At 38.7% G+C, this 13,417-nt stretch overlaps 1 protein-coding gene across 4 annotated transcripts in view; it reads left to right on the forward strand.

The window, feature by feature from the left end:
* The window catches only part of TMEM114 (transmembrane protein 114), a 90,801-nt gene that overhangs the window by 21,757 nt on the left and 55,627 nt on the right, over nt 1-13,417 (forward strand). The window contains exon 7 of one of the 4 annotated variants that reach the window (XR_014895670.1): nt 3,819-3,841. The exons of the other annotated variants lie outside the window; for them this stretch is intronic. The gene's annotated coding sequence lies outside the window, so the exon portion shown is untranslated. Of the gene's footprint in view, nt 1-3,818; nt 3,842-13,417 lie in introns of those variants that run through there. 4 annotated transcript variants of the gene reach the window in all.

Raw genomic sequence — 13,417 nt, forward strand, 5'->3', positions numbered from 1 at the left:
CTGTGCTCTTTTGCTTTTTCATTTATCTATGCAGAAAGTCTTTTTCCATCTCTTCTCTTTAAAGATGTAAAAAGAATCCAGTCATTAGCCAGGGCCAAAGACCTGGTGGCAATTGTCTTCTCTTCGTGGCAAGGCCTGGTGCAATTGTCTTCTCTTTCATAGGCCCTATATGACTTGGGACAGATCACTAAACCTCTTGGTACTTAAGTTCTGCAGCAATGATGCAGTACCCTGCCCCACTGGAGTAGTGTGAGGATAGAAATTAAAAGCCATGTTCAGATAAAATTAAAAGCCAGTTCAGATATGATTGCAAAAGCAATGTATACCCACTAAGATATGGGGCATTTCCTCCATTTCAAGTGAAGGGAAAATCTGGAGGATTGTACTCTAATTTTAGAAATAAAGAACTTCAGATTTCATCACGACTGTTAAGCCTTAAAGGCAGCTGCAACCAGGAATGTGAATGATGTTCTAAACACCCCAATGTTCTTAAGAAAGCTTTACGATCAGTCATGTCTAGTCACATAAGCCAACTAGCACTAAGCTCCTCCTTCCGTTCCTTGGCCACAAAAAATCCAGAAATATTCCCAGAAAGGACAAAATCAAGCCAAAGTTCATCCAAGTTCATCACATCTGACTTTTTTTCAGGTTTTCAGTAACTGCCACATTGTCTGAATGCAATGAGTAGGCTTCATTCCTTTTTCAATAAAGTTTCATACAAAACAATTTGGAAGAGGAATGGAACTGCCAATAAAGACAATTCCTGTAGAGGGTACAAAGGAAGAGGTTGAAAGATAATATAGAAAAATAAAAGAAACTATATTGATAGGAAATCTGCCATTAAAATTAGAAGAGATATATAACCTTAACAGCAAATGGTTTAACAAGTAGGGTTTTTGGTGACCCTTAACACACTCATGTTCAAGGCCTAAAAGCAATTGTTCCCTCTTTGTTGGCTCCCATACTGCCCTTGCAACCTGTTGGTGACAGCTGTGGCTACCTGARGCAACTGTTACAGCCCAAGATGGCAAAAAGAGTAAAGTAAGATGCTGCTGTTGGCATATTAATTCCTCAGAGGTCTAGCAATCCTTGTATCTGGGACAGTGGGGAGAAAACCACACTCCAACTGGAAGTGACGCTGAGATGCCATGTAGGCATACTCAGGCCAGGTTTGCTCTGACAGGTTTATTCTGTTTAGCTTCAGTTTCAACAACAATGCTGACAGACGAATTTCAGTGTAGACTCACCATGCTCCTGTCAGGCTTCTGTGCTCCATGATGAATCCCATGCCATTGCATTCTTCCTGATAACATCATCTTGATTTGTTATGATTACAGTTACTTCACAAATGCTTTCCCACATCTCCTTTCTGCAGCGTAGGTAGAACCTGAGGAAAATATTCCTGTTTTCCTCCTTAGCACCCTACACAAGTTAACAGAAAGCGTAAACTAACTTCCTTATGCCCCTTTGAAAGGGTGATCCCTGGAATTTAACATGCTGGGTATGCTTCCACAGGCACAGGAATATGTGCATCTCTCTGGCTATGTGAAGAGATAAGCCTCTGCATACTGGCTTTGAGTGCTGTTGCAGATCCCCCCTGTCACAGAAAGGTAGAAAATTCCCAAAAGAAATTATCCTGAAATCTCCAGCCATGATCTTAATCCTTTGAGATACCTAAAATCAAGCCAACATTCTTCATGCAACACAAGAACAAGGCAGTTTTGTTTCTGAAGTTACTAAACCAATGTTTATTTCATAAGCCCGGATCCACAAACATGAGAGGAGAAGAGATCTTACTGCCAGAGGGAAGGAAACCCTTTCCTGAAGCAAATGACTGGTCTGTAATGCTGCATCCTACCGAGACAGGGGTGATTTATAAAAGAGAAAGCATACACAGCCTCATGATAAAAACAGTTGCCTCAAGACTACTGAACTGAGTGCGGAAGTGGAGGGAAATAGAAATGAATCAAAGTCTAGAATCTAAGGCAGAGGACTGAGAATGTCTGTCTATCTTCAGACTTTGTGAAAAAATAATGCTACTTTTGCTTGCAACTCTTATTCTCCGTTTTATATGTTGCTCCTGTGCTACTAAGGGATGTGTAATTTCAGATGTCTAAGCCTCTATCTTAGGATAGTACGCATTAGTCAAGGTGATTCCTGCGGCTGTAGTGCCCTGAGTATACTTGACCTGCAGCTGTTTTCTTCCTTACAAATAACAGATGAAAGAAACATGACAAAAGCGGTGGGCCAGATTCTCTTCTCCACTAGAAGTCTTGGCAAAGAAAGTAAGGCCTTGGAGAATCACAGCTGCTGTGTATCCCGGTGCCTGCTAGCTCTTGTGACTAACTGACCATAAGTTGACTCCCCAGGAGGACTGTAGCAGAGCAGAGCTATGCTTTGCTTTGTCCATTGGCTGGTCTCGTCTAAACCAGTAATAGTAGATTTTTATCAGACAAAAAAATTTAGCAAACATTTTGCTGGTGCAGTTTTTAGCAAGGCAGCTCTGAACAGATTGAAGTTGCTTGTATGACTAATGTGCTGCAGAATGGCTGGAGCCAGGGAAGCTGAGTCTAGCTTTGACCTAATACCATAAATTGTTGTTGTCTGTTTAATTGCAAGATTTGCTTTTGTTTTGTTTGCTACATGAGCCCAAGTGGAAGCTTGAGTATCTATTTACAGACCCAGCTATCTAAAGCTCTTCAGCATACATGCTTGTAGGTCCAGCTTTGTATTATTTAGAGCTTTTGCTTGTTGTTTTAGGTTTAATGTGTTTGTTCTCTTGATGGCTCCGTCAATACACATTCTATGCTGAAAAAGTTAACTGTCAATATATAAAAAGAGATAGGGCCAAAAATAACCATTCAGAGTTTGAAGATGGAAGGCAAATTGCAGGTTTGTCAATAGTGTGTTTGGAAGTATTTTAAGCAGTGAGTCACTTGATGCTAGCTATTGTAAATATTGGTTTAAAGGTGCTATAAAATAGATGGTGCACAGTTAAACCTTCCTCTGAAACCCGCTCTGTATATGCTGCCCCACTTAGTGTCTGATCCAAAGACCACTGAAGGTAATAAAAGTCTTTACCAAGTCCTTAACAAGCACAATGTAGTTTCAGCGTATGCACATAATCTTGCAGTAGAGGTACATACATTTTCTTACAGTTTTTTTGAAATGAGGCATATAATACTCCAAAATGTGCCATTTTTGTTTAACGTAATGACCGTAGAGAAGAATGGTATAGAGTGACTATATTTGAATAAGAGCATCACTCTACACCTTAACTGCACAGGTATTTTTGATACAAGATTTGACAATGAAAATGATATTCAACTTCCATTACAAATCATAGTGTGGGACATGGTGACTGAGATTTGAATTCTGGCCAGATCTGGACTGAATATTATTCTAAGCAGCAATCAGGTGAGGTTTGCTGGTTTAGCAGAGTCCTTCATTGAATGCTGGATTCAATCAGAGCAAAATTCATGAGCTGTGATGCCAAAACAGTAAACCTGAAAAATGATTAATGTAAGTTCTGCCCAGTCTAGCCCTCACACTGTGAAATTTGAAGGAATTCATTCTCATATTAGCCATAGTCTCTACAAAATCTTTTCTTGTTTTATCTCAGCAGCACATAACCATCCCAATATCCTTAGATTAGATTAAGTCCTGTTACAGAACCAGAGGATTACTACTGAGAGCTAGCTTCCTCAAAAGGCTTAGCATTTCTAACACAGCCAAATTTTCCAAGGGTTTTTATGTTAGATGTCTGTCTAGTACTGTCCTAAGAATGGCTGCTGTTTTTTATTTTTGCTTCCATGTAGATCCTTAAATTGGACAAAAGGCTGTATAGATGGTGAGCACCTGAAAATCTGGCTGAAGGAGTTCCTAATGAATAGATGTGAATTCAGGCTCCACTAACGTAAACTAGCGCTAGTGACCTGAAACTAGCATAGGTAAGTTTGGAGAGCTTTGGATGAAAGCTATTCCTCAGTATTACAGGGACAATACTTATTTCTACCCAAACCTTATAACACCATGATTGTTGCCTGGAAAATTAGTATACTGGACCTCCACACGGATAAATGAGTTACTGAGAAAGAAAATAAAAGAGGAGAGATATTCATGTTTTTCTGCATGTGGTGTAGTTGTCCATCGTAGTACATCTGCATTTTCACCCTTGTCTTCTTATTTTTCCTGCCAACCTTTTCGCATGGAATAAAGTGAAAAGAATTCTGCTGTGGGCAAGTCTGGAACCTGTCTGGTTCTTCACCCATGATTTCCATCACAAAGAAAACTGTGATTAAGGGTGACAGGATCTTTAGGAGACTGGAAGGTGAGATGGCAGCTGGAGAAGAAAATGACAGGCCTCTGGAATTATTTGTTCCTGTAGAACAGGTGTCAGCAATTGCAGATGAGGGAATGCCTGAAAGTTTCAGTGCTCCAGGCAGCACTGAGAGGGGAAGGTGTATTTGCAAAAGGGCATGTTCATTCAGTTACAGAGTGCATGTGTTGTGCTAAATGTCCTTAAATCCCTCTGGTAATGCAGCTGTCTGTAACAATAAATAGCAAATAACTATTGTCTCCCCTGGGACTACAGCTAGCTTCCAAACAGGAGTCATCTGGCTCTGTGTTGAGGTGTAAGAGACCATACATTTGTTATGAGTTCTAGGGAAAGACACTTACATGCACATAATTCAACCTGAAATCATAGATTACTTGTGTTTACACATGTTTGTATAAAATCAATAATAGCACTTAAAAATTCCCAAGTAATTTACCCCTCCCGATCATTTCAAGTTTAAAAACACCTGATAGGTGAAGTGTTACTATTTGTCTGTCTTTCCATTGCACCTCCTGGCCCCTTGTTTCTAGGAACATTCTAATTTTACATCTTCTCCAAAGTAGAGATACAATTAAAAATCTCTCTATGTGCAACTTTTTTGATTGGTTGAGTTTAAGAATATGGACAGATCAAATGAGAAGTGAGGAACCAAGAAGTTTATTTATATACATGCATTACCTTTTAAAGTTGAGTAGCAGTCTGCCTACTTTGTCTGTTTAAAAATATACATGCATATTTCTGGAAATGAGGATAACAAAACATCTAATAACAGCAAAAGAATCCATAAGCCAAGCTAAGACAGTGTCTTGAAAGTATTTTGCAAACACGGATGTAATATTCTTCATGACTCACCTTTAAGGTAGCTATCATTATGTCTGTTGTTCAGGTGGGGAAAATGGCATCTGGGGAGGCTGAGAAACTCAAATAAATAGTGCAAGTTAACAGATTGGCTTGGATTAAAACAAAAAAATGAGTAGTGTATGACTTTGTTTCTTCAGCTCACTGCCTGAAATTATCTGAATATGAATACCTTACAAAAATCTAGAACTGAAATTAACCCCAAAATACACACAAGAGTATCCCGAAGAAAGATACAAGTAATTCAGAAGTTATGAAAGAAGAAAATTGCTCTTTTTTTGAACAAATCATGAATCTCAAACCATAATAAAACATTTAGGAATCTTCCAAAAGCTAACATTCTCCCCCATCAAAACACCCATTCCCAGTTATTTGGCTCTCTCTTTTGTATGTAAACCAATATTTATCTCCCATATCTGGGAAGAGATTTCAGAAATTTAGACAACTGCTACCTGCTTACTCTCTCTCAAATAGATGTTTAAAGCCCCAAAGGGTTGCAATGATTTAAAATTTGAATCAGAACATACTGTTTTCCATGGTTTTGAAGCAGTATTTTAAACAGGCAAAATCTTTTGGATTAATTCCTTGTAAAGAATATATTACTGATCACTAAACTATGGTATACTATGAAAAGTTCAAAAGAAGCCTGTCACACACACAGTAGGAGGTGCTGAGCTCAGTTAAAAGCTGAATTTTACTGTGGGTTTGGTGAAGGACAACACTGTGCTTGTCTTCATAGAAGCTGGTGTAACCTTCTAAGGTTACACATGAGACCTCAGATAAAACCACTCATCTGCATAGCTCTCCAAAAGAATGGTTGTTTCCTCTTGGAGGCTTGAGCTCTAAAATCACACGAAGTCCTAGATGACAGTCACAAATTCTGTGGAGTGGTATTTAGAACTGCTGTGCATTTCATCGATGTAATGTTTCAAATCTGCTATTCTAGAACAAGATTTAGCAGCTCACAGATAGCAAAGTCAAGGCCTACTTAATCTCTTTTCCCTTGCCTCTATAAAAGAAGTAAAAAATGGTTTCCTTCTAGCTAGAACTCTAGAGCACTGTCATGTTCATCTCACACAGCCACAAAACCCGTAACTATTTGCTCTCCATGGCAGTCTAAAGAGGATGTCCTTTCTAGCAAATCTGCCACCAGGGCTGAATTTCCTAGGTGACACCTTCACTTCATATGAAAGGGCTTCTGTCTGTAGTTGTATGGAAGCACTGAGCTTTTTTTTCTTCATCATACCTTCTAATGGCTTGTGATTAGCCAGCATATCCACCTTGTGCTGAAAGCCGGTCACAGAATTATTCTGTTCAGAGAGCATAGCCAAAAGCTCCTCTTCTATCCACCCTCTTTTTTATGTGTCAAGGCACTATACTGGTAGAAAATATTTTAGTCTATATGATGCTTGATGCCCAAATAGACTTTCTCCTTCTTCACCCTGATGAAATGTTTGTGCTGTACTAGCATCAGTCAAGCTTACCTATCTATGCTTTTTAGCAGTAAACAATCCTCCTATATTTCTAGTCCTCTAAATTGCTAACAATAACAGCCCTTCCTTTTTGCGGCTGCTAACTGATAGCTGTGTTTAGGCACTGGCCTTGGCATTGTTCTATACCTTTCCAGCATCTGGTTACCTTCATCCAGCCCAACACTGCTATTTATCCCCTCTGCTTGGATTTTCTAGAGCTGGAATTGAACTGGTCATTGGCTTATTGGCACAGCTGAAAATGGCAGTGGAGTGGCTGACAGCCTTCTACAGTATGCATATGCTGAGAATCTTCAGATTTGCTAGTAACAGTATAGACATCCTCCTGAAACTAGAATTTACCTCAGCCACATCTTACATTGCTGCTGACGTCTTCCTGGCAAAGCTACAGCATGAAGTGGTTTCATTTCCCGTATCATCGTTGTTCTTGCCTTTCCATTTTGTGTACAATAGCATACCTGCCAGAGCAGAAGCACCTGGTTCCAGTAAGTCTATCTTCCCTAATTCTTGATTTGTTACTGCTTTGAGTCTTCTCTTGATAAGACTGATATTGCCATTCAGAGGAATTTCTCTATTGCTAGATCTGGTACTGTTGGCTAGCCACCTTGTATGTTGAAATTATCAGCCCCAAATGACCCTGAAATTAACTTGGGAATGTTTGATTTTCCCAAGTTAAATCCACATGCCTCAGTGCTCATACATGTAATCTTACTATCTACTCTTCCTTCTGCTGCTTGATTTCTGCCAACCCTCTCTCCCCCTGTAACCATCACCACCACAGTTAAAATCCTTTTCTATAACAATCCCTTTTCTCTGAAGGCTCACAGCTTTCAATTAGTTTGAACAACTTTTCCTATATTTCAGGCAGAACTTCTGACATCAGCATCTTCCTTCTTGTCTCTGTAAATATCAGTTTATTTTACTTTTTCATCTTTATTTGCCATGTTCATTTCCATATGCAGATTCAATACTTCTTTCAGCTACTTTCATGCTTTCACTCAGTTTTTGTCTGGATCCTCAGTGTTTCCTATGGTGGGGTCCCCCTGGTCTGGATGTACTGTCCACCTTTTCTCTCTCCAGATATCTTGCTTCCTCTTAAGCTCACTATCTCCCTCCTGCAGGTGATGTTAGATGGCTCCTGGCAATTTTAGTTACATATACTGCTTACCTGGTGATAACAGGAGAGGACCCCATATTTCTCAGAGCAAACTATCTCTCTCTTAAGAAAACTATTTGTCCAAAGGTCACCAATGCACTCCAACTATGTGCACGCAGACCAKCATTCTTTTGATTCTTTCAGACTGCCCTACAATTTATTCTCCTTTCTCAAATTTCTTCACAGGTTCCTTTGCCTACGACTACTGAAAAGGCTTTTGAGCAGGACTGTGCTTCCTTTGAGGGATCCTTCAAGGATCACTAAAAGGCAGAGAGAGGCCATGGAATGGCCTTTTTTTTTTGGACCACCTAGGCACAGTTAACTCAGTCTGATTCTTTTCAGGCTTCTGAAAGCATCTCATTTACAAGGGGTGTGCTGAGAGGCTTAGCAGAGGTATTAGCACGGTCAGTTCCATTACAAGAACATGACATCTGTCTTTCCCTCCCAGGTCCTCCTTGTCTTTCCGCTGATCATTCTTAAATGCTGCAGAATCACTTTCTATTTTCAGCTTTTTCTATTACTTTTTCACATGCTTTCCATCTTTTGCCCTGTTCCTATCTCAGCCCCTTCTCAGTGGCATCTTCCTGCTCTCCCTTTCACTGTTACATCTCAGTGTTTATCTGATTGTTTTAAATTTGTCCTTATATCATTTTTTTTAAATTCTCTGAGTGCTTTGTTTTGGCACTTTTATTATTATTTATCAGGTTTTGAACTACATAGGTCTTAAAAATCTTACAAAAGGGATTAAATTAAATCCATACTATGATTAAACTGAGATAGAAAATGAATATTGTAATGTTTGAATGTAAATGGGTTGACAATGGTATTAAAGAGATCAACTGTATCTTAAAATACTTTAATTGATGCTACAGTTCTGCATTAGGAGAGTAATTCAGAGGTGTGTGTGTACACATATACACACATATATATGTGCACATACACACTCACAAATAAAATACATGCAGATGTAACTGAGTCAACTGTTAAACTAGTAAGTGCAAGACACTTTCCTACAGATTTCAGTACATTAAAGTATCCACACAGACAACTATGTACATCTATATGCTGACTGAAAGCTGCACTTCTAGTATGTGTGTCTGTGTAAGCAAAATGTCTGTTCTGTGCAAGAGACAAAGCTGTAGTGACTTTTTTCTTGATATGCTCTTCAGAGTTATTTATTTCCTTTAAAAATAAGGCAATTAGCGACTTTTCAGAATGTCATAGCCTGTTTTAAAACCTTAACAGACCTGAATTTCCAGTTAACTGCAATTACTGGAAAAGGGACTGTATAAGCCGGGCAGGTTGCCTCAGAAAACCAATTCTGGTTTTTGTGTCATCCAGCAGAGGTATATAATCTTCAGAGGAAGACTTAGAAGTGCTAAGGGAAGTGCTCAAACCCTAACGTCAGTGAAATAGACAAAAACAAAAGCATTTTTTAATGTTTCATTTGATGAGAATGAGCAAGAACTATTTCTGTCCTTCAAAACAGAGGGACAACCACTCATTTTCCTTTCACTATGCACAGAACAGTTGTTTTATCATAGTCTGCAGGGAGGATATCTTACTACGTCCACAGCAATTGGTCAGATATTTGCGGCATTCATGTACCTAAAAGGTCAAGCAAATTGTTTAGTTTAACAGCAATTGAGTTTCTTATGCATTCTTATTTCTCTCTCTCTCACATAGCTCTGAAAATCCCCATTTTCTTCTGATCTACCTTGTTTAAGATCAAAAACAAAGAGAAACATCTAATTTTGTAAGGCTTCCACAGCATTCAGACCATCAACAGTGGGATTAAATGTGTCCAGGGAGCAATTCATTAGTCGGATACAAAAAGTAAAAAGCAAAAGTAAGCCCCATGGCTCATTGTTTACTTTGGCCAGATGCTGCTGCTTTCTAGAGTGAGACATAACAAGTCAAGATTCTCCGAAATTTTGCCTCAAAGAGCTTTTCTAAATATTTCGTGTTGATGTCCCCTTTTACATAACCAGTAATACAGTTGAATTGCCTAATGTCTATATTAATTTTGGTACATTTTTAATTAGGAGATAGCTAATTAATGTAATATAAGGTTATCTTGTTAAATGTTAATTGGATATGTAAACATTCTTTACAAGTTAATATTTGGAGGGAAAAAAATGTAATATGTATTTGTTGCCTGTGCCATTCTGAATTAATTACATGACAGTCAGATTTATCCTTTCCCAACTTGAGAACCTTCAATAAATACTCTTTTAAGAATCAATTGATACTTAATTAATATGTACTGGCTGTCCTCTTTAATTTAAATTGGTTCTTTCAGCAAGTTACAGTGTTGCTGAAAGACTCAGCACTTCCCCTGCGACACAGATCATTTTCTGCTAAGAGCACATGAGGGTGCTGTAAGAAAAGGCTCAGTGCTTTTGGCCCATATTTCATGACTGGGCACACAGCCTCCTCCTTTCTTCTTATGAAAAACAAAAACTACCCACACGGAAATCTTTATGAAAGTTGCATGTACTGTGCTGTATCTCATTCCATGGGGCTTCATATTGCTTAGGGCTCTGTGATAACTGCTACCTGGATGGTGTTTATTACATTAGATGATGAGGTCAGTAACCTTCTCCCCCGATCAGGTACGGAGCGAGGTCCACATTCCTTCACCCCCATTTTATATTATCTTCATAACATCCGCTGATGAGATACACGCAGATTTAGCTCATTGTTTCAGTGCATTGATATTCCTAGCTACAGAAGAACAGCGTGATTGAGTCCCTGAGGGGCTGAATTCTGGAATGGATGCGTGACAACAATGTTCACATATAATTTGTTATGTGTATGAAATCCTTAACATCAGCAAAATGGTTGTGGAGTTTGCCTTTCCTTTCATCACACAATAAGGCTGTTAATGAATAAGAAACATCTCTACATGCTGCAGTTTAACACATTCCACACCTATGCAGTGACAATGGGGATATGAACAGCTTTTCTGTCTACCCAGCCACAGAATCCATATTCTGTACTTTTGCTGCAAATGATTGTGTTTTTAATTTCTGGAGGATTATTTCTCTGATGAAAACAGAAATTGTCATTTTAGAAATGACAATTAAATATCACCATGCTCGAGTGGTATAAGTATTTCAGACAGGTTAACTGAAACACAGAGGTGAAGCCTTTTGCCTGAAGCCACAATATACTATAGTAGCAGCTCCCAAGAGTTCTGACTCTCAGTTTCTCCCTCAGGATGGAAAATATCACTTTCTTTCACAGGTAGCTGCACTATCTGGCCTCTCTTTGGACAGGTGATCTGTCATGATAGAAAAAATAAACCCACTTCAATTCAGGCTGGACCTTGTAAGTGAGGGCCTGGTCTGACTCCCTGATGTCAATGTGAAAGACCTCTTTGACCCTGGCATAGTATCAGAATGAGAAATRGAGAAACTCAAGAGCCTAATTTTCATAGATGCTTAGATCCTGGGCCTGTCTCTACTTTAGGAGCAGTTTTGAGTACTCAGCCTTTCTAAAACCGCTTCTGAAGGCTTGCCCAAGGACGTACAGGAAGCCTTTTGCAGAGTCATGGCAGTAGTAAATTTGCCCAATTGCCTTGCTTCTGAGATGGTGTTACTAAATTTTCCTCTAAGGAGGTTTGCCCCATTTGTTGCAGCTAAGAAAGCTGTTCTTTCAGCTTGAAGAAGCTGAAAGAATTGGAATACATTGTATTGTAATCACTAAGTACCAGTTTTCTACCGGATGTAAGCAGCACACCTATTTTTAGTTAAAAAGCTGCTGTTAGGTTACACAGTATCTTTTATGGCTGAATTAATGCAGCAAGCTGGCACAAACCAAATGGTACTTGACTGTTTGCAAACTGAACATCAACACAAACCGCAGGTAGTCACTCATCTCCAGACTTTCACGCCGATCGTCATAACAGCTATAATGTAATACTAAATAAATAACAGTCAGCAATCTATGTATTTTTTTCATGGATGTTTTGAATTTTGGAGATCAACTTCTACAATTCACGCTCAGACAATTATTACTTTCAGCTTTATTTTTTATCTTCTCTCTCTCCATTTTGCTATTGTTGAAAGTTGCAGTATCACCAGTAATGTTCTCATTGTACTTAAAATGGATTAATATCCCTGCATCCCTGCAGCAAAAACATAAGATAGACTTTGAATCAAATACTCACCTGAAGCTGTTGCTCCCTGCTTCTCTGTTGTATGTGACTACTGTACCAAGTTTTGTCTAGAGTGAATTTTTGGAGTCTTATGAACTCTGAAAATAGGAACACATGACCCACTTCAAATCATCTAGGAATCATAACTAAAAATTTCTGTAATAGGTATGTATGACAACAGTATTCTTACTGAATTCCTAGTGGCTTTACTAGATATTAACTGATCTAGTCAACTGATGAGAGTTTCACTACCTCCATTACTCTAGGATAAGAATTGAATTTTCTCTCACTTTGGAGCATTTTATCACACTGTGTCTGTGAATAATTCAGATTATCATGTATCAGTCAGGAATTTTGAACTAGAAATCAAAAGTTAGGCTAGGAAAATTTCTTAGTGTCCACAGTTGCTGAAGACTTTCAGATCTCCATCACTAATGGCCTATCTTTTTTATTATTATTTTTCTGCGTATGATTAACCTACAGCTATTCCTTCTCCCCACAAAAGAGCACAAGTGAACACCAGACTACTTGTGGAGGATGGTGATAATCAAAACAGAGATGGTCAAGCCTGACCCTGAATCAGGCTGAAAACAGTTTTCATATCTCTTACCATTAAGCACTTGCTTATGTAAAATGTCTGCTGGTGTATTGACTATGGGGAGAGTTGCCTCTATGATCATTATTTTAACACTGGGAGCATATCAGTTTCAGATCAGCAGACATTGATCTCTGTGTGACAGTTCCCATGTGCTTGTCAGACTTGCATCCTAGCTGATGTTCATGTGCACTCACGTAGTCCAGTATAGGAGGATCCAACAATGTAATAGCATTAAYCGCTTGGTTAAGTCCCCCCATGTGGTGAAGATAATACTGGTGCAGATGAAAGGTCTCAGATAAATGGCAGCTCAGAGGTTGAATGAAAAAAAAAATGATCAAAGAGAAGTTCTAAAAGGATCTTCATAGATCTAGAGGAAGAGGGTGAAACCAAACTACATGAAAATGAAACCAATAGAGGCTTTATCTCAACAAAATTTACTTTTATGTATACAGTAGCATTTATTTTGTGCGTAAAAGCCCTCCCAGGGGTGCTACAAAGCATACCCTGGAGTAATGCAACACATAATTATCACTATTAGAAAACAATGAAAGACAACATTAATGCTAAGCATATAAAGCAGATACAAAATTTAATTTTTAATCATATTCAGTGCATTCCCATGAAATTTCAGATCCCTCAGCTCCAGCGGCAAGCAGCACACAAATACAGCCTTACAAGGATAACACAGTTGTTTTCTGCAGCTAGGAATAGGCTAGCACTTCACTTGAATATTCTGTTTGGCCCTAACAGTAATTCTAGTGGACCTATGACTATCTATGAATTTATGTCAAATATTTTTGGCTGAATAAAAGAG

This window comes from Rhea americana, unplaced genomic scaffold, assembly GCF_003343005.1.
Source record: "Rhea americana isolate MKP2758 unplaced genomic scaffold, rheAme1 scaffold_10, whole genome shotgun sequence".
Classification (NCBI taxonomy): Eukaryota; Metazoa; Chordata; class Aves; order Rheiformes; family Rheidae; genus Rhea; species Rhea americana.